At 38.9% G+C, this 25,948-nt stretch overlaps 1 protein-coding gene across 8 annotated transcripts in view; it reads right to left on the bottom strand.

Annotated features, from left to right (window-relative positions):
- EPS8 (EGFR pathway substrate 8, signaling adaptor) overlaps window positions 1–25,948 on the bottom strand; it is a 132,760-nt gene that overhangs the window by 85,461 nt on the left and 21,351 nt on the right. Inside the window, exons 2-3 of one of the 8 annotated variants that reach the window (XM_084525292.1) lie at window positions 21,893–21,979; window positions 9,759–9,817 (exon numbers count right to left, since the gene is read on the bottom strand). The exons of 4 other annotated variants lie outside the window; for them this stretch is intronic. The gene's annotated coding sequence lies outside the window, so the exon portion shown is untranslated. Of the gene's footprint in view, window positions 1–9,758; window positions 9,818–11,807; window positions 11,909–21,892; window positions 21,980–25,948 lie in introns of those variants that run through there. 3 more of the 8 variants (XM_084525291.1, XM_084525290.1, XM_084525294.1) reach the window with 3 other exon arrangements.

Genomic DNA, 25,948 nt, shown 5'->3' with positions numbered 1-25,948 from the left:
GTATATCCCAATTCCTTAATGGAGGATTTGTGTGCTGCAGTGAGCACAGTAACACCCACATAAAAGAATGAATGAGGGACAGCAACTGTGCAGAGTCACTGTAGGGACAGGGCCTGGACAGTGTCTCACGCTCATCCAAACCCACGCTATGATTCTTCCCAAAGGGTCCATCTTCTTTCCTCCCTCCTTCCCCAGTTCCAGGAAGCCTGTGGCCTACGGCCCCATACACCCTCTTAAAAAGAGCTCCTCTCCCCTTGTAAATTCATGGCTATCTTCAGTGCCCATTGACGGACTTAAATCCTAAATAAAGATTACAGCTGAATCCAGTGACTTCACTAAGCCAACACAAAAATATTTGAATGATCTGTTAGGCTAGATAAAAATTCCTCAGAGAAAAGACTACACCTTCCTACTTCCCTGTCAGTACCACAGATGCTTAACTTTATCCCAGCTGAAACAAAGGTCAAGTGTCAGATGGGCCACGGACACAGCTGAACAAGAGTGCAGGCATCACTTCAAGTCTTCCAGACCAAAGGCAACACCACTCAGTTCCACCTTAGAGATGTCCCAGTTCCACTTGTACACATCACCCCTATGAAAGGGTATCCTCACTGCTATTAAAAATAAAAAAAAAAAGCTTTATCTTAACAAAGATGTCTTATTCCTCCCTCCTCAGCACTAGATTCGCTATGGTCCCTCTCTAATTCATATCTCAGTGTCTCATTTTCCCAGCCTGTAAAAAAGCAGGAACATTCCTGCTTGTTCTCACCACAGGCTGGCATTAGAGCTCCTCTGTCAATGGTTAAAACGATTTGGGGTAAAATTCAGTATGGAAACATCCTTTTAGTTTAGTGCAGCATTCAAAACAAGTAGTTCTTCATCATTCAAAAACAAATTCAGCTTGATTACAAACAATATAAGCACTACTAAAATCACTATATACAGGTCAGAAGTTCTCTCCTTCAATACAAAACTCAAAAAAATTGTCTACTGTAAGATCTCCTTAGAAGTCTACACACTGCCACCACATACTACACCACACACACTACACTCTGACTTTTACTGTACACTGAAAGATGTTAGAAGCAATGTTCTTCATTACTTTTTCACAAATAAAAATAAAAGTAAAAATCCGAATACCTATAAAGGAAATCTTTAGGATTGAGGTTGTACACTCACAGCTCACATTTTCATTATCTGAGAGGAAACAGATTCTGAAGTTCTACAAAATAAAACCAATGTTAATGTTTTAAGTTCCCCCAAAGTCATCTTTTACAAGACACTTCATTTCCAATAGGTTATAAATGGTCAAAGGGCTAACAGTCTGATATTTATCAATAATGTATGACACGTAGTCATTTTTTGTAACATACTTTGACTAACGATAATTGATACCAAAATAGCAAATAATACATTCTTTCATAGCTAATGATACATTGTTTCAGAGCTCCACCTCAAATAAAAATATTTTAAACACACAGTCAGGTATTACTGACACTCAAGATGCTGCTTGACTTCTTCCCTAAATGACAAATAACTTTGCATAGCAGCAAAGAGGTGTCGTCTTCTTATGAGTTAGGTATTGCGTGAAGTTCCTCACTGAGTTTTCCAAGGGCGTTAACCAAGAATTCCTTCACTTAATAAGTAAACGTTTACCTGGTTTCTATTCATTGCATTATAATCTTACAAGGATGAATGTCACTGTAAAAGAGGAGAAGAAAATCAAAGTTCAGCTGCTCACAGTAGCAGTGTTAGTTTAACTCAAGGAATCATGAATTTAGTATTAACAAAACATGAAATCACTGCATATTTCAATGTAAAGAACTTATTTTACAAAGCAAATATCTAGACAATTAAAGAGGTCTTTTCAAAACCTCTAAGGCCGAGGTCAATTTTATTATGTTGTGATATCACAAATTAGAAGGACTTTTAAAAGGCAAACCCAATGCCTTTTGGCATTTTAGGAGTGCAACTCCTAAAAATAAGAAACCCCTCCCTCCACAAAAAATTGGTAATTTAAATTTTCAAAGCAGAACAGAATGCAGAATTCCTTGTGAAATGAATACAATGTACAGGACTACTTTGTCTAGACTGCTTTGAAAAATCCCAGTGCACACATGTAGGAAACCTCTCGATAATGTAAACCAAGCACATGAAATCACTAACATGTACTGTGCTGGCATCCCTTAGCATTTCAACAGCATCTATTAAACACCTACCAAACTCGTCAAAGGGATTTTCTAAAGAGATTTTTTTAAGCACCGGGGGCATAAGCTTCCTATGTACACCACAAAGTTAATCTCACAATTTCTATCAACAGCACACAGTCACGCTGTTATGTCAACAGCGAACATGGCATGTAACACCCACGTATGGAGCAATTTGGAGCACCAAGTGACAGGTTGTGCATGTCCTGGAAGTAACAGGAAGACAGGACATGTGCACTCAAAACTGAGTTATGCCCGGCCACCCGGGTTCTAGGTACAAAGGCAGTAGGCTAAAGGGCTGGTTAAAAGAGGCTTGTGAACTACTGACCTCACCTGAGAAATTTTGAGGAAAATCCCAGAGCAGACAGCAGATGTTCAAACCAAAGGTGAAGTGTCAGAACAGCAACAGATTTCAAGAACTCCTCCCACTTGCAATAACCCCAATCAAACCCCATCTTCAAAATAAATCATAAACAGTGCCTGCAAGGTTTGGCTGATTTTCCTGGTTCAATAATGAAGAGTTTCTTTGCCAACAAAGAGTGGAAATGAGCCCAGAGAAGAGAGAACAGAGAAAGTGATAACCCTCGCCACACACACACCCACAGATGGAGTACACAGAAGTGCAGAAAGAAGAAAGAAATCAGAGGGAGGGAACATGGGAAGCTGACTGTGGCTTACAGCTGCTTGAGTAATTTTATTTTCCATACCATAACAAGTTAAACATTTTCAGATAAACATGCTTTTTAAAGTAATGGAGAAAAATCTTTACGACTGATATTTTTTTTTTTCCAGTTTTTCAAATAATAGAATCCATTAAGCAATGAACTATTTTAAAATAAGACGTCATGTTTCTAACTGGTCACACAATAGAAAGGTGTTCTGTTTTTAAGACGATGTAAGAATAATAACTAAGTAGAAAGAGTTCTGATACGAATTTCTTTGGGCCTCTTCTCAAAACATGAATAAGATGAAGCAATTTAACACCTGTAGGAGAATGTTGGTTTTTAAGCATACAGAAAATATCAGTAAGAACTATATGAAAAATTCTTACACACAAGAAGGAAAGTCAATGGCATTATTTAAGTGAGAAAAACTACGGGACAAGAAATGACAGAATGAGATCACTTTTGCAACACACAACCATAACAACTTGAGTGTTTGATTTACTTGCTTTAATATTTTGCATCTGCTAGCAGTCAATACTTCATGATTGACCACATAACGAAGCAGGTGATCCTTGTGACCTTTGCTAAGAACATCAGAGAGTCCCTTCCTAACACTGCTGAGGGATCAGCATGAAAACCAAAGAATGACACCCTCCCTGTTTAAAAACTGAAATCTTTGACTGGTGCTTACAGAGGAGCATTATAAAACTGCACGTGTACGAACACCTTGCCAGTATCCTGAACTTTACTCTTCCTTTTCTTGGAAGGAATTTGTGTTTCCTTATTTGCCATAGTTTTCTGCATTTTGTCTCCATTAATTATTAGCTTTAACCAGCTGCACATCCATCCAAACAGGCAGGTGCCAAAGCTCATGGATTCCTGAGGCACTCTCAGGAACACGTAATCCTACTCAACACAATTCGAGCCTATCAGTGAGATGTCAGCTGTATCAGATCCCTATTTATCAACATATAAGCCTACAGAGAAAGTAGCCATCAGCCCTCCCTTGCCTGAAATGCATTGTGGCTACAGAAGACAAAGCACAGACAGCACTGTGTTACACACTGTATGTCGCACAGCTGCTGTATGGTAGGTAGCAAGGGCTCTCAATTGAGCTATGGAAAGGACGCCGACAGGGATGAAATTGGATGGGTATTAGGAGCTTGGTTATAAACATGATGCCTTGCCACACTCCCAGTTTCAAACAGGGCAGCATTTGCCACAGAAGCCAGAATTGCAGGTTTGCTTTGACCTAACCATAGTGCAACAGAGGAGTTAAATTTAAATTATGTCAGCAGGAAAGTGGCTATTCTGAAATAATCCGTGAAATCACAGAGTGTGATTCAGTCCTCCATGCCTGTCTTTCTGACTAGTACATGTCTCTGAATAAGAGACTGCAAGGAGGGGAGCAGCAGCAAGTGGCACAATGCCAGCCTAGACAAGCGTTTCCCACTCTAAGGGTTCCTCTCCTTACAAGAGAACAGCAGGTAATACCTCAGGCAGCTGCCTGGTTACTTAACACATACTGCCCACACAATACAAGAAAACAGGTTAGCTACAGAGGAAACAGACATTGGTTTTGTGTCTCAAAAAAAAAAAAACAACAACAAAAAAAAACAACAACCTACACACACCATCACATATGGCTGCACACAGCATATATGGCTGTGGCTCAATACCGAGTTAATTCGGTGAAGTGGCAATCTGTGACAACTGCCCTGCAAACCCAAAATTGTCATCCCACACTAAAAAAAAACAAAACTGAAAGATGATGTTCATATTCTCCTTTCATATTGCCCAGTGAAATCTCACATTGTGCAACTTCATCACAGCAGTGTTTGAAAAGATGAATATAAATTGGTTTGATGTATGTTTGGTAATGAAGTATTCAAAATTAAATACAAACAACTGTAACCTCTAGCTCGTTGCTCTTTGTAATCCTGTATTTAACACTAGATGACTAAATGCTATTTGGTTACACAGGGCACTGTATGGAGCTTTCAGGGAAAAAACTGTTTGTGAATAAAAATTAGAAAGCAGCTTTTAAAAACTTTTCCCTCTAAAGAAATCTTCCCAAACTCAGTAGAAAACACTAAGAAACTCTGCATGGCTTACAGAAAGTCATTTCAACTCACTTACCAAAAGGATTGTCAAAGGAAAAAATAAAGTTAACTGTCCTAGGAAATTCATTTATAGCCTAGGCTGCATTAAACAGAAATCCTGTAGGTAAAGAAACTGGCAACAGTCAATTATAGCAAATACTCTGAGTTTTACATCTTCTATATGTCAACTGATCTTTCATCTAGAGTTTCAAAATAAATAAAATTGAAAAAAAATCCACCTCCAGAAGGCACCAAGAAGTATTTCAGATTCTGCTGCAGTACCTACAATATAAATTGAGGCACCATAATAAAGCCTTCATCGTTTTATCTACTAAGACTGTAGTACTTGACAACTGGGTTTCTAGCAATTTCAACATTTTGCTATCTATCACATCTTTATTGGATCAGCCATTAAAGTTTTGAACCTTCATCAAGTATTGCAGCAATTAACAGAGGTTACAGAACTCTTAAGTTCACACTGAACCTTACCCTGTTCACAGCTCCACATTTCCAGGAATAAAGCAGCCCTGTACACCTGATAAAAAATAAACCAGGTACTAGGACATTACTTGCAACTCCTTGTGGACAATACCAAGCAGAAGAAACTGAATATTTTATTCAGCACTAATGATGCTGGCTCATGCTACTAATTCATCAGAAAAATTCAGTCAGTCACAGGTATTAACAGAAACACATTATTCATCTAGTTCTGAGTGAGAAACTACAGATAACACAAGACTACACAAAGATAGCACAGACCAATCAGCATTTCTGTTTAAAATTTATCATGGTGCTGAAGTACTGTTAGGATTTTTTGTTTCTTTTGTTTGTTTGTTTTTTGTTGTTTGTTTGTTTAGGAAATATTTGTATAAGTAAGAGGAAAAGAACCTGTTTAAAACAAACACAAAAGAAAGCCACTTCATCCTGTTTGTCAGTACAGTCTAGAAAAGATATTGAGCATTTAATTCCTTAGACAGCTCTGCTACCTCTCCAACTCTGTGGGCCTGGCATACCCTGCCAATGCCTTTCAATGCTCCTCATGTTCGCTCCCACATTTGCAAGCAGGAAGGGGAAGTTTTCCCCTCTGCTCTCCTGCCAATTCCCTCTGTTCAGGCCCAACTTGTGAAGTTCGAAAAACTTAAATCAGAAGCCAGCACACTCCACGACAGCACTGCTGCACTCCTTAGCCAGCCCCAGCCATTTGGTTACGAAGGCTTTTCTGAGCTACTTCCGCTCAACAGCTATGTGGAAGGACACCTATTTGTCCAAGGGCTTGCAGATAAAGGTTTTTTACTTGCTGAGTGGTGCACAACTTTTAGTCTTTACTAGATTAAATGACGAAGAACTGAATGATTGCTCTTTGCCTGCAGCTAATTTACAGATACTGTGTGTTTATAATCCAACGTCGAAGCAGGCATTCAAATGAGTACCAGATCTTAATAACCATATTTTAACACTACTAAGGATTTTAAAGGAAGATAACAAGGTATTGTCAGCTCTAAAGCAATTACATTCCCCAGATAAGTTCTCTGATTAAACACATGCAGGAAAAACAATACATTTCAAGGGGAAAAAAAAGAGCATGTATTGACTCCTTCTGCCAGCCATATTTTCTTAACATAAGCCAACATCAATCAATCTCTTCACTCAATGTGCAATTCGCACCATCTCCATGTGGAACACATTAATGAGTTGCTATTTAAAAAAAAAAAAAATCATCTGTATTTATCAGGTGCACAGCAGTAACGGGTTCTGGTATATACAGTACTATTTTCTATATATTGAAGAAAAACTACAACATTCTTCTCTGTTCACACAAGAATGGGCACTTCATTTCAAAGATACTGTGCTAGCATCAAGTGACAATTGCAAGCTTACAAAGCCAATCTGGGTGTTTTTTTGTTTCGATGTTTTGTTTTACCCTTCTCTGTACTTCTGCCAGAATTGAATTTAGTGTTAATTAAAATGCTGATTTGGCACTTATGCTAAGAATGCAGTGGTAAAGCAGCTGTGCTGTTGTCCAGTGATGCTCAGAGACCACAATGGTAAAACAGAGAACAAGAAGCTTGTACCAGAGCCTCCTGAGCTGCTGAAGAAACACGTGTGGACTTAAACCACTGCATGAAGCCTCCCATAAGTGTGGGACTGTCCGCAGACAACATTTACCTGACTGATAAAAGGTACCCTTTGCAGCTAGAGACCAGCCAGAGCCCTGAGACTAGAAATAACATATGATCCTTCTATTATGAAATAGGAGATTTTTCAGTAGCAGAAGAGGCTGTGCTGTTTTGACCCTGCAAAGAAGGCTGTCCCTTCTAAAATGAAACGATATAATAAAAATTACATGCTTTGCTAAAAATTTGGTATTTTGTGGTGAGTAAAATTTGGTTGGTAACAAATGCTTTTCCATAGATCTATGCGCATACCACAGCACAAGTCCAGTCCTCCCACTATAGTCTTGATGAGGAAGAAACTGGAGAGAAGGAAAACATCAGAAGTTACCTGCGGGTAAGACCAGAAGGCTGCAGTCCAAGAATCAGCTGGGTTTCATACCCACTATGCAACTTACTAAGACCATTATTAAGCACCGAAGCCCTTACATTAAGTTAGGAGAACAATGAACGCAGTCAGTGAGTGGCCATTTGTCGTTTTCTAACATTGCCATAAATGCATTTTGCAACGCAGCCTTAGCAGATATGCTCCCCCCTCCTCTAGGTACAAACAAAACTAAGAAATGATGCACATGTGCTGGGGCAAAAAAGGAAGCATTGACTCCTTTTGCTGATTTGAATAAGCCACATCTCTTTAGCTCATCCGAAAGGGTTGTTAGACGTTGGAACGGACTACCCAGGGAAGTGGTGGAGTCACCATCCCTGGAGGTCTTTAAAAGACATTTAGATGTACAGCTTAGGAATATGGTTTAGTGGAGGACTGTTAGTGTTAGGTCAGAGGTTGGACTCGATGATCTTGAGGTCTCTTCCAACCTAGAAATTCTGTGATTCTGTGATCCCTCTGAAGAACACTGATCTACCCCAATGCTACAAACAAATAAGGAAGAGCTGGTGATAGAAGTTCATCAAAGTGTTGGGACAAAAAAAAAAAAAAAAGCAGCCAGCAGCACTGCATATGGTTTCTAGAAAGCTAACCATGGTTCATCTCCCTATTAGTTTATACAACCTACTTCTGAACACCTATCCATACGTCAGCACAAAAATACTACTTGCAGCCATTTAGCTCTCCTCTCCCCTAGGAACTAGGCTTCAGCATAGCACAACAGAGGAAACTGAAAGGGTATCCCAGAGCCCATCCCAGGACACTTCACTTTCTCCCACCCCCCCCCATCCTTTTTGGCAAACAACACCTAGATACTGCCCTGTTGTTACCAGGTCTCCTGATAATGTGAAATTCACACTTTAAAGAGCCCACTGACAGATGGATTCAATTTAAACCATGACTATGAACAGCTGCTGCTGATCACAGGCTTGTAAAGTGAACCCATTCATCACAAAGTATTTCAAAAGAATGAACTGAAATGGAACAAATGAATTCAAAGAAGTAGGGGAGGTACAGCATTAGCCTTGGAGAATACATCAGTTGGTAAGAAAACATGAACATGGTACTGCTGTTAATGTATTCCTGTTAATGCTGGCTCCACTCTATTAGTGGCATTCTCCAGATTCTCAGAATGCCAGGTGAGAATCTCAAATAATGTATTAGAAGACATAATTAAATATATCCTCACTGAAGGAAGTTTTTAACTAAGTGAGCCACTGAAAGGAGCTGACAGTGTGTTTAAATTGTGCTGGTGGAAGCCTGAAGATGACAAGCTTCAAAACACTGCAGGAGGGAGAGGAGGTCACCTCCCCAGGTGCTCTCAACCAGCATGAAGTCCTGTCGGGTCTGCATGGGGCCATATGCTCTGCCTTCCTCGGCTTTGCTTTGAGTACTAGGAGAGGCCTTACTGCTTTTGCAATGTCTTCTTCTTCCTCTGTGATCCTCTGCTACTGCTTCAGTCAAGATACAAGACAACCTTCAAAGCGTTTAGCCTCACAGGTGTAACCACCAAGCATGATTCTTCCTATTAAAGAGATGGGGAGCTGACACAGAACTGAATAATTCACACTTTTTTTTTTTTTTTTTTTTTTTTTTAATTCAGGAAATATGCAGCACACTTAGACACTTTAACTTCACTGTGTTTGTCATGGCCTCCAGATCATCCCCAGTGACTCAGTTTTTCTTAGGCACTTCCTAGAAATTATGTACAGCCCAACTTTGCCAACTTTGGAAACACAGGCAATGCACAGGGAAGGAAATTCTCCGAGAGCTGCCTCAGGTGGGAATTCATTCCTATCAGCTCCACTGGGTTTTCTAGTGGGGGAAAATGTATAGGTCAGAGAAGCAGGAATGTATTTTGGTGAAAAAAAAATGCTTGTTATTCTCAGCCTAGCAGCAATGCTTGAAATCAATCAAAATTTCCAGGACCTTCTTGAAGGCATTTCTTTACCTACAAGTAATATTCATAACACTTTCAAATAACTGTACCCTCAAACTATACTTGTAACAGTGAGACTTCACTGAAATTGAAGTACACACACAATTGAAAGTACACACACCTCACGTAAAATACTCCTACATGTATTCTTATTTGCACTTTTGTATTAGAATGCAGTTACCTTAGATTTATATACTAATGAAAAATAATTATATATTTTGAACTGCAATGAATTTCATATTTGGTTTTAGTATTTATTGATAAAAGGAGGTTAAGAAGAAACAATACTTACATGCAGGCAATTCCTAGTTCTTTTTCTCTCTCAGTACAGAAAATGTAATCTTTGCAACACTAGGGGAAAAAAAATAAAACCACCTTTCAGATAAATAGCATTTCCCTCTTTCCTTCTGCAGAGCACCCTTGTTAGCGTACTCCCATCCCTGCTAGCCTTCCTCATGCTTGGTATCACCAGCTTGCGCAAGCAGGGTGTCTCAGCTGGCCTGCAACTCCCTGTCCATGTCCATGCACACCTCCCTGCCATCACACCCAGCCCCTGCTAGTAATGGAAGTAACGCAATGCACTGGGTATGAGCACTGGGTGAAGATCATGTCAACGACTAGCTCTACGACAACAGCTTTGTTTCTTGACTCATCCTGGGGAGCAGGAGGACCGCTGCCTGAACACATGCTCTGGTGCTGCGTGACGGGCAGCTTGTTTCACACAGGAGAAGTAAGTCAGGTGCACGCTCACCCTCAGGCCCTCCATGAAGGCTGCTCATTGCCACAGGAACCTCCCAAAACATGGGCAGGCACCAGCCCTGAGAGGTGCCTTCCTCAGGGAGCGAGGAGGAAGGGTGCTTCCCTGCCTGCGCCCCACGGGGGGCTTGCTTGCTTGCTTTTGTTTTGATGTAATTGGATCTCACTGCTAATTTAATTTTCATCAGCTCAGCATGCACGCCCAAAGCAGAGAACAGACAGGGTTACACATTAAACAAAAACATCTTTTTTACAGCCCCTGTTACAAGGGATGGGAAGAACCAACTCATGTGCCACAGAACCAACTCACCTTGCCACATGGCTGGGCAAATGTCACACGCTTACACATACCTACCAACACCTCACCTTCCCTATGTACTAGAAATAGCTGCTGGAAGGTAAACACCACACCTGTGAGCAAAACCCAAACCTGTTTAACTACCATTTCTTCCTTCTCCTCAACCCCCCTCCTGCTGCTCCTTTTCTTCACGTCCACTCTCCCTCCCCAGGAGCTTAATGGCTCTGGGTAGGTTAAGAAAGTCTGACCTAGAAGGTAAAAATAACTGCTAACTCAGCAGAAACGAAAAGTGGAGTCTCTCTTCTCTCCCTGAGCCTATAAGGAACAAACCAAAACCTTTCCCCAAGTCACCACAGGAAAGAGATTATGATTGTTTCTAAACCTTTTCAGCCACAAAGCAGGAGATGAAACACTGTAATGACAAGTTGTCGACACCCTGCAAGCAGCGGGTCTCTCACTTGTGATACCAATCCTTCGCCTGCAGCAGGGCACACGGGAGGCAGCACCTGCACCACAGGCGAGGATAGCACTTGCAATGCCCACATTTCCGTACTTCTCCAAAGGCAAATCCCCCCCATGAACAGCCAGGTCTTGAATGTCTTCATGGGAGAAAGCCTTCCCTAACTTTAGGATGTAAAACAGAGAGTAAACGTGTTTTGAAATACAGGATCATAAGAAGAAGAAAAAAAAAAAAAAGGACAAAAATAACCACACACATAATAGTTCTTAGGAATATTTTTTAAAATGCAAAATAAAGGTAATTGGAGCAGTTAAGAGGAGGTGAAATCTCACTCCCATCAGGAATTACGTTCTATTTTGCTGTGATGAAGCATTCAGAACTACTGAACTAGCTTCAGCAATTCCATGGAGCCAAGCAAAACATAGGCTAACAAAAGTGTTTTGATTTGTTCAAATCAACTGCTTAAGCTAATATTTTTGTAACATTTCAAAGTACTCATTGATAGCTGATCATTACTGACTTGCAGGCTTGAGGGGTTTGGTGTTTCAGCACCTCAATAACAACCAGCACCTGTGCTGAGCTGAGGCAGGAGGTTCATCTACCTGATTCTTCAATACTTGTATTAGCCAATCACCTCGATTTAATACAGCTGACACAAAAGGATGCATAAAGAAAAAGCTTTATGAATACAAAAACATGATCAATAAAAAAAAAAAAGTTTTTGAGAAAGTTTTGAGAATATTCTAGTTACAGATAAAGATTACAACGGGGGGGGGGGGGTTAAAGCAGAAAGCAAAACAGCCTAACCCAAACTGCAGGACACTCACCACGTACGCTGCAGCTGAAGCTCTAGGCCCACAGCATTACTACTGCTCTCAGGGAAGAAAGAAACTACATTTGAACTCACACACATTTCTAAAGTGCAGTCACAGGCAACCCTATTTATAGCACCCAGTGATTTACGTCACGGTGTAATCACTACTTGACGTGATAAGCAGGCGTTGGCTGACTCGATCTTTATTTGTGCAATGAGTTTTCAACGTACCTTCCTGATGATCTTGGTCTTCAAAAGACATAACTTCACACAGAGATGCTTTCCCACCCCTGCCATAGGGAAGCAAAGATTTTTGCTTCTCCCCCATTCAAGCCAGCATTCGGGCTTGGGAAACAGACTGGGATCACAGATGTGACAGCCAGCAGCTACTCATGATCATGGGACCTTCCTTACCAAAACACAGACATGCTTCCACTGAGCTGCACAAGAATAATTTTATGTACTTGAAAGGATTAGACTTCTGTTAAATTCATGGTCTCGTATTTCTAATGGTTGAAAATAGTTACTGGTGAAAAGAAAGTGCATCTACCCAAGTGACAGCAGTTTTAAATAAAAGCACCACTTCAATTGCTATCTTGCTTCCTGTATTTCTATGCACCCAGAAAATCAATTGCAACAATTTTAAGAACTTTTCCCTTAAAGGTTGCCAGAGTTACAGCTGAGGTTGTTGTATTATTTAAGCTCTGGCATTCAGAGTTCTGGAGCAGTATCAAGCAAGTGTATACACCTTAAGTGGTTCCCAAGACAGCAGCTGTTATGCTTGCATTGAAGCAGGAGGAACAGCAGTAATGAGTGAGGTGAACCTAAGGGCACATATCTTGTAACTTGCAAAAATACAATGGCTACTTTACAATAGCACAAAATCTGTTTTCCCAAACTTTCCGTTAATTAAAACATACTGGTTTTAGCCTGGTTTAATAAACAAGTGGACCTTGAAATAACATAATTGAGTTCCTTGTTCTGTCTCTGCCTCCTCCAGCATAAAGCCAGAATTACACTGATGACTTTTCAGGCCAAAGTCATTTTCAAGTTAATCAAGTTAGCACATACATCTCAGTCCAGCACCAACCTCCAAGATTTTTGTCCAAATATTCCAAGGAGCACTCATAACAACATAGTAAAAATCTGAAGGACCTGGATAAGAGCCCATGGTATATTTCCCTCTCTGTGCCCATCCTTACCAGGAACTCCTGTCTTCTGAAAAAGATGACTTTAAACTTCTGCCTAAAGCAACAATCCTCAAATCTGATACTCATATGGAGATTTAGTATCTGATGCTGTGCTGTATCGTACTGATACTTTAAAAGGACTCTATCCACGTACAGAGCATCTACTTCACCTCAGGTTTCTCAGAGATGTTTGAGTCATTAGCAATAGCTAAGGGCACAAACGTTGTTTTTAATAGTCAACGTGTGTTTTGCAGACCAGGCTGCATCTGATTAATAATTCCTTGGTGCAACACTACTGGGAAGACAGCAGTCAACACAGCATGACAGTGTCTTAAATAAAGCAGGGTGTTACAAGGTGCAAGGCAGCACTCCACACATTTGCTGTCAAAGAATCACAGCATTTCAGCTGCTGGAAGAAGCAGATTGCCATTGTTTTATGAAGAAAAAGAAAATCACAGATGGGAGAAACCGACTGGAAACCACCTTCCCCTCAAAAAGAAATTGCCAGCTATTATCTTTTGCAGAGAGGGTACATGTAGTATTGAACTGAAGACAGGATCACGCTTCAAAGGTCAAAACAAGTATAGTCTTTCTTTACAAAACAGCTTCAAAAGGAAGCTGGGGATGAAGTTTGTCTGTGCACAGCCACACAGAGATTTACATAGGAAAAAAAACAACCCACACACTTACATAAAAGGCTTTGGAGAGTTTCATTTTCTATTCAGCTGGATAGGGAGTGAACAAGCTCACTCACACACTCATTTTTAATCATCCTCATGCTGACAGTAGCCAGTCACTACTTCTGTTATCAGAGCCCCACAGCTTGTATTTTCAGGCTATGAAGTGCTAAGGCACAGGGTATGAAATCTCCTCTGATTAAAAAGGTACTGTGATACTGCCTAGCATGACACACCAACTACTACAGATTCAAAGTTTGGCCTCAATCAGGATGTTACTCATTTCATGGAGGGAGAGGAAAAAGTAATAATCCATAAACATACAAACAAAGCGTAAGGATTTCCTAAGATTAGCTAGTAGTCTGGCTCAGTCTCATTTTCTCTCAGCTCATCAGTTCCCTCCCGGGAACAAACAAGGAAGAAAGGCAAGTCTTTGCATCCAGAAACTCACGATTTGCTAAAAGGCGACAGTTATTAAAGAGACAGAAAGAGAGAGAAGCTGCACTTAGGTGCAACTCGCCAGTGACCACTTGTGCAAACGCCACATGCCTGGGACTCACACTGCAGCCTCGGAGGTGCTGCCCCTGCCGCTGCCCACTCAGTATGAGTGGCCGAGGTCTCTCCAGAGGCACTAAGAAGACAGCTGCCCAAAAGGACAAATCACTGGAAAAATAGAGGGGAAACAGGTTCAGCTTAGCAATTCCGCTGTGCATTATGCAATCTATTGGACTTGCTAAGCACTGACCTCTTAAAAGCCTGGTTTCCCATTGCTGCGTGAGTGAGAGAAGTACATCTCCACTGGAGTTCATCCACTGCTTTCAAACACAGGAACTTTCTAAACACAAGTAATATCAAAAAGAAATCTTCCATACAGCAAACAGAAACTTCACAGTCAAGATGCCCAGACAACCTCCACGCTAAATTCTACTGTCAAACACAGTTTGAGGATGGATCTCACCAGGCACCAGCAGCCACCTTGGACCCTATGGGAGGCAGATGGCACAAAATGTGTTGGGACTGAGGAGAAAAAAAAAGTCGAAAAACTCCCCACAAACCAGTAGGGCAGGAGCCCCTGGGGTGCTTAGGAACAGAGAATTCAGGAAAGGAAGAATAATGCGAAAGCCAAGGCTAGAGGCAGAGGAAGGAGAAGAGAGCAAACACTAGGTTTTTACTTAATCATTTATTTTTAGAGGTGACAGTTACGATACTCCCATTTTCTCCACAAATTTATGCTACCCCTCAATACTGAATCTGGCATTCAACATTTCAGATGCATTTAGTTCTTTTCTACTTCATTTCTTTAGTCACATCCAACACTTTCTTCCAACAAGTTGTACATACAAGTTGCTTCTTGCTTCATAGGTGAACCATCCCAAAGGCTGAGCAGTCTTTCACATTTTACCAAACCTGTGGTTATTTGCAGTTGTATTTTCTTATGAGTTACTCTCTTTGGAAGATCATTATGATATTATTCCAATTCTATGAGAGATCCCATACCCTCCTCTCTTACAGGGCCAATTCTGCACTGGTGTTTTCCATTTTAAGGTAAATCCAATTGAAAGTAATTAAAATGTAGAAATCGATTTGATATAGCAACAGAGAGTGCAGAATTAGGAAGAAGCTGCAGCAGGTCAATCCAGTGACAGGGCAGGCGGCAACAGGACAATTCAGTCAATCTGAATTGATCCAACAGTTCCATATTAACATATAAAATAGCATATTCAATCAGCTCATATACTGAACTTTATCAAGTTGCTTACTAACATACAGCAAGAGTTTACCTGGTAATCACCTAATTCTGTTAAAAATTTAAAATTTTAGTGTTTCAAGGAAAGCTAGGCAATTCATAACTTAGTGAACCTGCTCAACATACTTCAAATCAAGTTGAAGTTTGACATCAGCCTAATTTGAAGAAATGACGACACACTGGCACAACACAGTGAGGCAGCACAGACTGCCCTCCATCAATACATCGTTTCCCAGTACTAGCCTGGGCCTTTCCCAGCTCACTGGCCTCGTGCAAGACCCTCAACCTCTCTATGAGCATTTTCTCCCTAGCAAAACACAGATAACGGTGACAGCCCTCTAAATAAAATATGAGGGCAGGTGATGAGGAGAAGTCTAAGAGCCAGGTACTGTTACTAGCACATTCAGTGCCTACCAATACCCTTGGTCGGTGTGAGAGGGCTGACGGTAGTTTCCAAAGAATCAAGATCAAGGTTTGAAAAACACCATACGTACCAAAAGAGCCTCAACAGCAATCACTGTGAGACCTTTATGTGGGGGCCTCTGTATTTCATACGGGCAAGGGGACAGACTCAGCTTCTTGAGGATACAGCCAGGAGGAAAAGGTTACCTCTAAGCCAAACAGGCTCATCTACAAATCTCTGAGACATAGGAATAGACTTGACAGTATGCGCGCGCGCGCGCACACACACACACACACACACACACACACACACAGACACACACAGCCCTCTTTTTTTTTTTTTTCAAATAGTTATTTTTGATCTCAGTAACTTCCTACTCAGAATTCAATTCTTCTGAGCAGTTTGGAAGAACTAGAGAACTCTGCTAAGAAAAGGAAGTACCATAAAAATACTATATGCATTGTTTCAAAGCTCCTTATCTCAAAAATTTGTGACAGGTTTTGAGATTCTCATTTGAAAGTCAATAAAAGACAGTAAAGGAAAAAATGGATTTCAGTGGGGATTCTCCAAGTTCCACCTTGCTAATGTTATTTTGCTCTTCGCAGCCCTGGACATGAGCACAGTTAATGAATAATGACTGTGCAAACAAAATATCAGATAATGATGGGGGGATGGAAGGATGAAATAATTGTGTGGGTGGTTCAGATTGGACTTGCCATCAATTGGAAAAATTGATGCTCCCTTAATTATAAGAAAAAGGCTTTGCTAAAAGATATAAGACTGACATGACAATCAAAACATTATACTTTTTGGATTTAAATGTAGGGAAATGCAAAGTTTAGGAGTTTTGTTTGTTTGTTTTTAAATATAGCTCTTTGTCAAAAATTACATCCAGATGTGTGTGTAAAACTTCACCTCACTTCAAAGCTGTTACAGCAGAGATTTGTTCAGATAGCATATGCGCTTGCTTTTTTCACTCTCTGGGAATATTGCTTACTACAAGTAGTACTGCTTCCTACAAATTATATGACATCTTTCATTTCCCTTCTAGTATGAGCTCAAGTCAGTAGGAGTTACGGCCACTTGAAGAATCAGTTCAATAACCTATCAACATCACTCAAGACCCACACTAATTGGCTCCACTGAATATATTATCAAAAGAGGGCACTAGAGATTTCTCACTGTTTAATTAAGGCTGCACTGCACACTTCTTTCCCCGCTCTCACTCAATTCCAGCAGTGCATGCCAAATTCTCACATGTGAGAAACAGTTAATATAAGCACATGAAATGCATTGTCCTCCATACTCCTTTAGATAGCAAGCCGAAGTAGCTTAGTAATACTCTTGTTAAAAAAAAAAAAAAAAATCACATTATACAAAAGTTAAAAGGACATCTTACCACAAAACTTGCATGCAATTCCTTAACTACCTGATAAAGAAAAATCCCTCGCAATAGATGTTTTACTGCTACTCTATACTTCCACAGCTTTTTTCCAGTAATGAGTCATAAGACATTTACATGATCACTTCTACAATGAGATATAAACACTTCTTCAATAGTGCTATTTTATAAACAGTGTTTACTCTCCTACAATTTATAGTCACCATTTCTAAGCATTTCTCATCAGCAGGTCTCAAATAGTGTTTAGAGGATTTGTGTTGTTCATCTGAATCCGTAAATGTGACTTACAAAGTGAAAGCACAATTATATCAGGCAGAATTCATCCAGGAAACAGGAACTGTGACACTTAATCTTGCAAAATAACCAAGAGATAATTTAAAGTAAGGTATCTACAAAGAATAGTGTCTGTGCCAAGACACTGTTTGTATTGGTTTTGCAAAGAGGGGACAGAATGTTCTCCTCTAAAGAACCACAAAATAAACTTCCTGAACCAACGCGAGCTTTATTTTTGCTTGTATTTAATCCAAGTAAGCATGGCCTAGCCAGATCTGCTTCATGAATTCATGAAAGAAAACAATTCAATTAATTTGGCATTGCTTCATCCTAAGAGAGCACAGACGTACTCCTAAAAGTGAGGAGAACTGGCTACCTGAACAGATCTGGACCACAGCTGCTTTGTGAAAACAGCAATAGCCTGGAAGGTTTTTGTTGTTCTTGTTGTTGTTTTTTCCAACTCTTACTATTATTTTTTTAAACCATTTCTCCATTGCATTCTGAATGGCTGTAATCCATTCATTCCTTTTTTTCATTCCATTCTCTTGATGAATCCTAGAACAGTTTGAGAAAGTGGAGATAAGATGTGCAGCATGCTGACATTCCACAGGTAAAAGAACTTGAAGCAATCAAATATTTGTTAATTATTATTGCTATAGTGGTTTGTACTTAAGTCCTCCTTAAGACTTGGGTATTTAAAGATGTCAGACACTTGTTAAAAGATTATACTTAACAACAGCATTTCAAAACTGCTCTACAATCCCACAGAGAAGAGTCATCCTAAAGAGACCAATAAATTCCCCCCCAAACCATGAAGGAGATATCAGGGAGAGGTGGTGATTTTACAAGAAAGATGGAAGCCCTGATAGAAGGGCATCAGAGCTACAAGTAATATCTCATGTTACTTATATTAATACAGTTTCCTAAATCTGAGTCAGATTTCTAAAAATCGTCCATCTGCAGAGGTTCAGAAGTGTTTCAGTTTTGCTTTTTTTTTTTTTTTTTTTTTTTTTTTTTAATTATCATTTTTACTGCTCTTTGAATTCTTTTATCTTCCCTGGTTTTGGCTGTACAATAATGACAGGCTTGGATTATTAGCTCAGTGATAAACAGTTTTAGTGACTGTTTACTTGTCTACTCTTGCCTTTTTCCCAGCTTCAACTTCTTGCAGGGTGAACAATGAAATCTATTTTATTTTTAGGTTCCTCCTGCCACAATGTTTAGGTTTCGAGCCATGCAAGTATCAGGTGTAATCATTTCAAAAGCAATCATTGCCACTTTTATTCTATTTTCAAATGGTTAAAAAAACAAAACAAAACACATATATTAGTCTCAGGTTTTAAAAAAGTTATTTTCATACATCCAACTTGTGTCTACTTATAAATTCAAGTGTGTAAAAGTTAACTAGCACATATATTCATATACAGAACCCCAGTTTTCCTAACTGAAAGGCACATCTCAGTAGCGTTTCTAAAATTATCCTCTTTTAAATTTAAGTAAAGAAAGATTAATATTAGAAGATTCACACTGCTAAGTCAATATCCAGTTAGTCTTAAATTTCAACGGACCCAGGATTTCTTGCTAATACTACAATAGACATATTTGTCTTTAAATACATGCATACAGTAAACAAACAATACTGAGAGAAGCATATTTTTCAGGAAGATTAATAGTATTTGAATAAAATAATCTACAGACTTTAAAAGGATGTGCATATAGGATATCACAGTGGGAAACATACACAAGGATGACAGTAGCTTGAGCACAAATTCTCTTCCTGCTCCTGCAAAGAGATTATACGATTGTGAACGCTCTTAAAAACTGCATCAACTCTCAGATCTTTGGCAAGGACTGATGCAGCTTAAAAGATGTGTGGGAGGTATTACATGTGATTTTGGAAGAAGTACTAAGAAATATAATTTTCTTTCTTTTTTTCAAGAGGGGAGGGAAGGGGGAGGAGAAAGGTTGCTCTGAGGGGTGTTCAGAGCACAGCACTCAGTGCTCCATTCCCAGACTTAACACATTCAAATGTGACTTAGAGAGCATTTCACCTACTTGTTTCTAGGCATTTCCTTGTGGCAAGAATACCCATTATATCCCCATTCACCATGAAGAGAGTTTACATTCTCCTGCACTACCTAAAAACATTATTTTCCTTTCATCCTACCTCTGGCTTCTGAGGGGACAATGTTTCCTACAGGTGCTTAGAACAGCAGAAACTCGAGTGGGAAGAGTAATTTTGCTGGTTTTTCTTGATGGCCTTTTTTTGTTCAATTTTATCACATTTCATGGAAACAGGGAAACAAAAAGGATACGCATGACTGCAGAAAAACAGAATATCCATCCTTTGCATACCTCAGCACTAGAGCCTACCAGAACACCTGCTGTCCTCTAAAGCAAAGACAGTGTAGCCCTCTTGTACAATGAGAGCTGAAACAACTGAGGCTATTGTCCCACTGTATCCTAAAAAGTCAGGTTCCTTCAGTTCTTTTTAGAAAGGCAAAGAATGCCTTACACAAACAAAGAAACTTATTCAGAAAACTTGCTAATCTTGCCTTGTGTAAATTTGTTATTATAGTTCACTTGTCTTTTGAGACCTCTAGAGATACAAAGAAAGGATCTATGATATAATTTTATGAAAAACTAAACAGAATCTCTTCACAAGAAGGATGGGGAAGCAGCATGAAGGAGCAGTCAGTAACAAGACAGTTAAGCAGAAAACTAATAGAAGAACAGTGAATTGCTACAGACTTGTTCTAGACTGTATAAATTTATAACTAGGCACTTAGCAGACCTTCCTGACCTTACGACTCTGTGAAATTACATCATCAGAAAGATCTTGATTTTTTCTGGTATATCAAGGAAAGCACAAAAGTCATACAGCCTTCTGAAATCACTTCTACAAGTAAAATGCCTCACCAATACACCCATGGACTTTTACCACACTATGGCCACTACAGTAATAAAAGTTATTTTAAGTACAGACTGTTGTAATAAATCAGTTTCAGTGCCAATAATTTTATCTTTGTAGCTGAGGAGCAGAGTGAGGGTTCCCCATCATGATGTAATCTGAGGCTGGCTCCAAGCTATATCAAAACTTGGATTTGTGAAATTTTTATCTCAAGAGAAGATAGAGCACACTACAAACTTGACCTCTGAAACACCTAAAACTTTTATCAAACTTTTTTCCACTCTCAAGCATGTCAATTCATATTTTTTATACTCCATAAAACCAGACACTCCTCATCAGTACACACTATCCTTCCTCTAGGAATCACGTACAGACACATTATCAGAACAGCTGGATGCCAAGATTTTTGGTTCATCTCTCCATTTTTTTTTTTCAAATACTATTTCTTAGCTATGCCTTTAAACTTCTCCCTGATTAGCATCACTGTTCTAAGAGCTCATCTAGTCTTCTGGGATCAAAGCACTGTACCGTAAGTGACATTTTCCAGTCCCTTCTGATATTACCCATCAAGGTAATAAAACCTCCACTCTAATTCAAAGCAACCTGTTATGCAACTCAACACCAAATGATCATTTTTCTTCTCTTTCATCACTGGTACTGACCACAGGCTTTGAACTCATTATTATCTTTTGTATGACCTATACTTTATGAATTACTGGCTTATCAGAATTTAATGATGTTTGCTATACCCTGTTACAAGTTAAATCATCCTAGAACAAAAAATAAATCAATGCAACTATGAAAAGCAATGTTTGTAATAGCTTTTATTAGTCCAGTAGTGCAGTTGAAATAATGTATAAGCCAGCTTTTAGGAAAACTATCACATCTAATAAAAATGCAACACATGCTTTTGTCAAAAGAAGACTCAGGAATCTGAAGTCTGACTAGTCTGCAACAAGGACAAGGTAGCAATTTTCTTAGGGGCACTCTATTCATTTAGAAGAAAACACTTTGATTCCAACAGAGCATAACTACTAATTCCTTCCTATAAGAAACATATTCATGCATCAAAACACATTTTTGTAATACTTCTTGCTATCACTTACTAGTGTTCTTAGTTCTTATTGCACTATGAATCACCAGGAGCAACCCAGTCTGGAGCAGCACTCTGGACGTGCTAGAGATCTGAGTATTTTGGGAGGCATGTATTTCTGGAGACCTTGGGCTAAATAGTCTTCTCAGATCATACAAAAGAATAAGAAATACAATGGTTCCTTTTTTATAAGACAAGGTCCCCTAGCTCCATTTCATGTAGGGCATGTAGATATCACCAATGGTCAAGAACTCAGAAGGAGCCCTACAACAGACTATGGTAAACTAACATTCCTTTAATCAATTTTTACCAAACTACTCCCAAGCCTGAGCTAGCAAACAGCTTTCTAAAAGGTCCCACATCTTAAAAAAAAGGGAGAGAAGTGCAAAGCCCCCCACTTACCTCTTACAAATGTTTCTTTGCTTATGTTTCTTTTATTGAAGCGTACTAAAGGTAATGGTTTCAGTAATGTCTTTCAATACTGTTCTTCTGCAAGGGTATACAAAAAGGATATCCTTATGTTTAAACATTTAAAGTGTCACCTTCCAACTTTTCTAAGCATCTCTCTTCCTCTATTTTATAATTCAGGAACAAGAGGGTTTATCCTTGATATGGTCATTGCTTGTTTCTGACCTTCATATATTATCTTGTCTGTGTTTTTATTTGTCTCACTACTAAGACTCTGATCCTGCAGTGGTGGTATATTTAAGTACAAAAGTCTAATTAGCATTCATATTAGGCCAAGAGCAGGATTTACACCACAAACAAAATAAACAAAATAAACAAAAACAAACATCCCAGACTAACTGATCATGCATAAAAACAAACACACACAAAGCACAACTTCCATGCAAGCTGGAAAAAAAAAAAAAAAATCTACCACACTTACGTGGAGGCTTTTCTACAGCTCTAATAAACCCTCTGCCTACCCCTTCTATCTCCAAACTATTTTTCCTGGTTAGAATAACCAACCACACAGCTAGACCAATTCAGAGCCGCACAGCCAGTATAAAGACAGTAAAGATCTACATGATCAAAAGGAGTCTTTTTTGCATCCCATGCTGAAGCAAAACTAAAAAATTAGACAAAAGCTAGCCCATCAAATTGAGGATGCCTAAAATTTTGTCTTGCCAATATCAGCAAGCTGTTTTAATTCTGTTTATTTCTCTTGACTGCAAAAAGTCATATACTAGCACTACCAACACTTAACACACTCCAGCACAAGAACCCCTCTGAATAAACAGTTCATAATCCTTTGTTTCCCCACTTTAATCTTACTATCAGAATTCCAAGGGGAGAACAGGAAAATAAAAGCAGAAATTCACTCTAACCATTTGAAATAACATACATCAACTCATTATTTTATGCATTCAAATGTACTGTCAGACTTGCAATTTTAGCCATAAAATATAATGTTCACAGTTCTGAATCAAAAAAAAAAAAACAACATGGGCACCACAAAATGCATCTCATATGTATATATTACTCAGCTTGGAGCAAAAGCAGAACATTTTTTTCTGTGCACAGAGCAGGTTTAGTGCAAACCCAAGAAGCTCCCAGGCACAACCATTTTTAGTTTTTTCTCTTCTTCACCATCTCTCCTCCCTTTCACAGAACAGAAACCTGGCAATATATCACATGGAATAGAGCAACCCTACAGCCTCAGGACCTGCAGAGGACAACAAAAATGATTTAAACTGAAGCTGTCTGTTTGGCTGCAAGGAATCCCAATGTTTCTGTTAGGAGAAGAAGGAACACAGATCATCTGAAGAAAGTGAAGGCTGTGACCAAGCCAGCAAGGGCCCAATTTTAAATTCTCACTAAATACACAGGTTTGCCTGTCAATAAAGAATGTCTGCATATGTTGGAATTGTAATTGGAAGTTAACAACATCATTCTAATTTCTTAAATAGCCTAATAAAACCTGTTCAGTACCCAACAAAAGCAAAGAGTGACAGGGTGCTCAGCAAACTTCTGAACCTCTGTTATGGCAAGACATATTAAAACAAAGACAGATAGAAATGTTACTAATTAACCTCAGAAGTCTCATTTCTTTGGAACATTACAAAAAAAAAAAAAAAAAAAAAAAAAAAAAGAGAGAGAGTCCTGATTAACCCTAATAATCAAAGCAACATTGAGCAGCCTAACTGGAGGCCAACATTTGGCAGCTGTCTGCAGGAGATGGGATGAAGTGTGAACATTTAGAAGTCCCTCCAGTAAGTCAGGTAACACACTGTTATTTGCATAGCTGAAGCAGTGTTGTTTATCTGTACCTCCAAAACAATTTGTACACCGAATTTAAGAATAGATCCTGGGTGTGACCACAGCCTCTCTCCCTCTGCTTGCCAGGAATAAAGACTGATTAAAAAAAAAATAAAATAAAAAGAGGGATGCAGAGGGGAGACACACATGGAAAAGGAGGAGGAAAAACTTTTTGATGCCTCAGGGTCTTACTCTAAAGGAAAATGTATCATTTCACAGGAAGCTGAAAACGCTGTCACCAATGTAGTGTCATACCACAAGAAAACCAAACATGAACCAGCTACTTCAGGTCACCCAGCAGGGATACAGGCCTGTGAAAAACATAAGTTAAGTCAGTGGAGTACACCAAGCAAAAGCTATGCAAAAACTTCCTGTAAGCTTCTATAAAGTGTTTTAAAACCAGGTGTATGAAGAAATGGGCCAAAGGCAGAAATAAACGAGGGCCTGAAAGTTGGGTATTTAGGAAAAAAGACTGAAGTTAATACTGTTTTTCATAGCTTTGGAATGCTGAAATCTAATTTAAGACATTGCTGATTATATTTGTTTGCATATTTGTGCATAAATTTTGTTATGAGACATAAGAAGAAGAGATATGAAAGAACACCAAATAAGACCTTCAGAAACTGGAGAGATGCCTTGTCACTGTGAAAAAGGGCAGTATTGGCCTAATAAAGACAAACATTTAGAGAAAGTTTCCATTGGATTTAAATCAAAAGATCAATTTTCCTCAGAAATAATCAATAGACCTAAAGATGTTAAACTGACTTTTTTTTTTTTTTTAATGCAGACACCTGCAGTGGATTAAGTAATTCTGCATGGTACTACTTCTAAGGATTCTTACTGCAGGAATTTAGCAGAAGATTTAAGTCAATTTAAGAAAACACACACACAAAACAAAAAATCATGTAGGTGGCCATCTTTACCACTTTTAGCTTTATCTGTTTCTGGCATACAGAAATTTTTAGCATATGGAAACATCCACTATAGTAATTTTGTTTTTAATATTAACATTAGTACTAAAGTTGCTAATTCAATCTAAACAATTTACATTAGTATGACAAGATAAGCTTATTAAATGAGCTTTCAGACTACTGATCTGAAAAATACTTTTCCCATGAAGACAAAAGCACAGTACTCAGTACATTACTGAAAGTCTAACACTGATCTAAAAATGATTCTGTTAAAATGTATTTACAGAAATGTGAATTTAAAATTTGTCTACATTTTCACTGGAAAAAGTAATGGTCTGCTTGTGTAGTGATTCTTTCAAACTTTAACCTTTACAATATTATATTCCATCACAAGCTTAAATTTAATTAAGATTAATTTGATTTACTGGCCCTCTAGGACTCAGACAAACATAACTAATATATTCTGCTGAAAATTCAATCTTTGATTAAAGGGCTTAGGCAAGTCTATGGGGATCCTCAAGTCCTTAAAAAGATAATCCTCATGTAAGCTTTCTGGGTTCAAATTCTGGGCTTTTCAGAGAGAACATGCAAAGCTCTTTCCCCACCCAAAAGAAAACAAAGATGTGGCAGTCTCCAATTCGCTACAAAGAATTAACAGAATAATAGCCAAACATACAGTGAAAAGATTTGTTGTATTGAAAGGCATAAATGCATCTTTCTGCGTAAGAGATGATTGTGTTAACTGGAGCACCACTTATTCTATTACACTAAATATTGCCTCAGGACCTTAACCAACCATGAGATGACAAGGCTACATGCCAATTCATTAAGTTATTTCAGAAAAATGACACTCAGGCCAGTATTTCTTAATTCTAAACCTTTCATAATAGGAAATTAATGTAGATGCAGGATGACTTCAACTACAGCAGCAGAATAAAGATAAAATGCTCTGTCTGCACATATAACTTCTTCTATTTGAGACAAATGTAGCTATTCTGCTGAGGGATGACACATTCCACCTACAGATTAAAAACACATAAGTACTTGTCTATGATAGCTTTAAGTTTTATTGTATATTATTCAATTATTAACCAGTCATATATTTCCTTAGCTGTGATAGTGGACCAGTGGCTTCATGGGTTCCACCAATTTACCATCGTGAAAGTAGTAACTAATATACTCTACAGGCAAAGAATATCAGAACAAATCCTCGCAGGAAAGGTGGGCAGGAAGATGCTGTATTTACAGGAATAGGAGTTTAAGTCACTTGGCTCACTCTTTAACC

Source organism: Aythya ferina, assembly GCF_964211825.1.
Source record: "Aythya ferina genome assembly, chromosome: 1".
In the NCBI taxonomy this organism is placed as follows: Eukaryota; Metazoa; Chordata; class Aves; order Anseriformes; family Anatidae; genus Aythya; species Aythya ferina.
The sequence above is the reverse complement of the archived record's forward strand: the minus strand, read 5'-3'. Positions and strand labels throughout refer to the sequence as shown.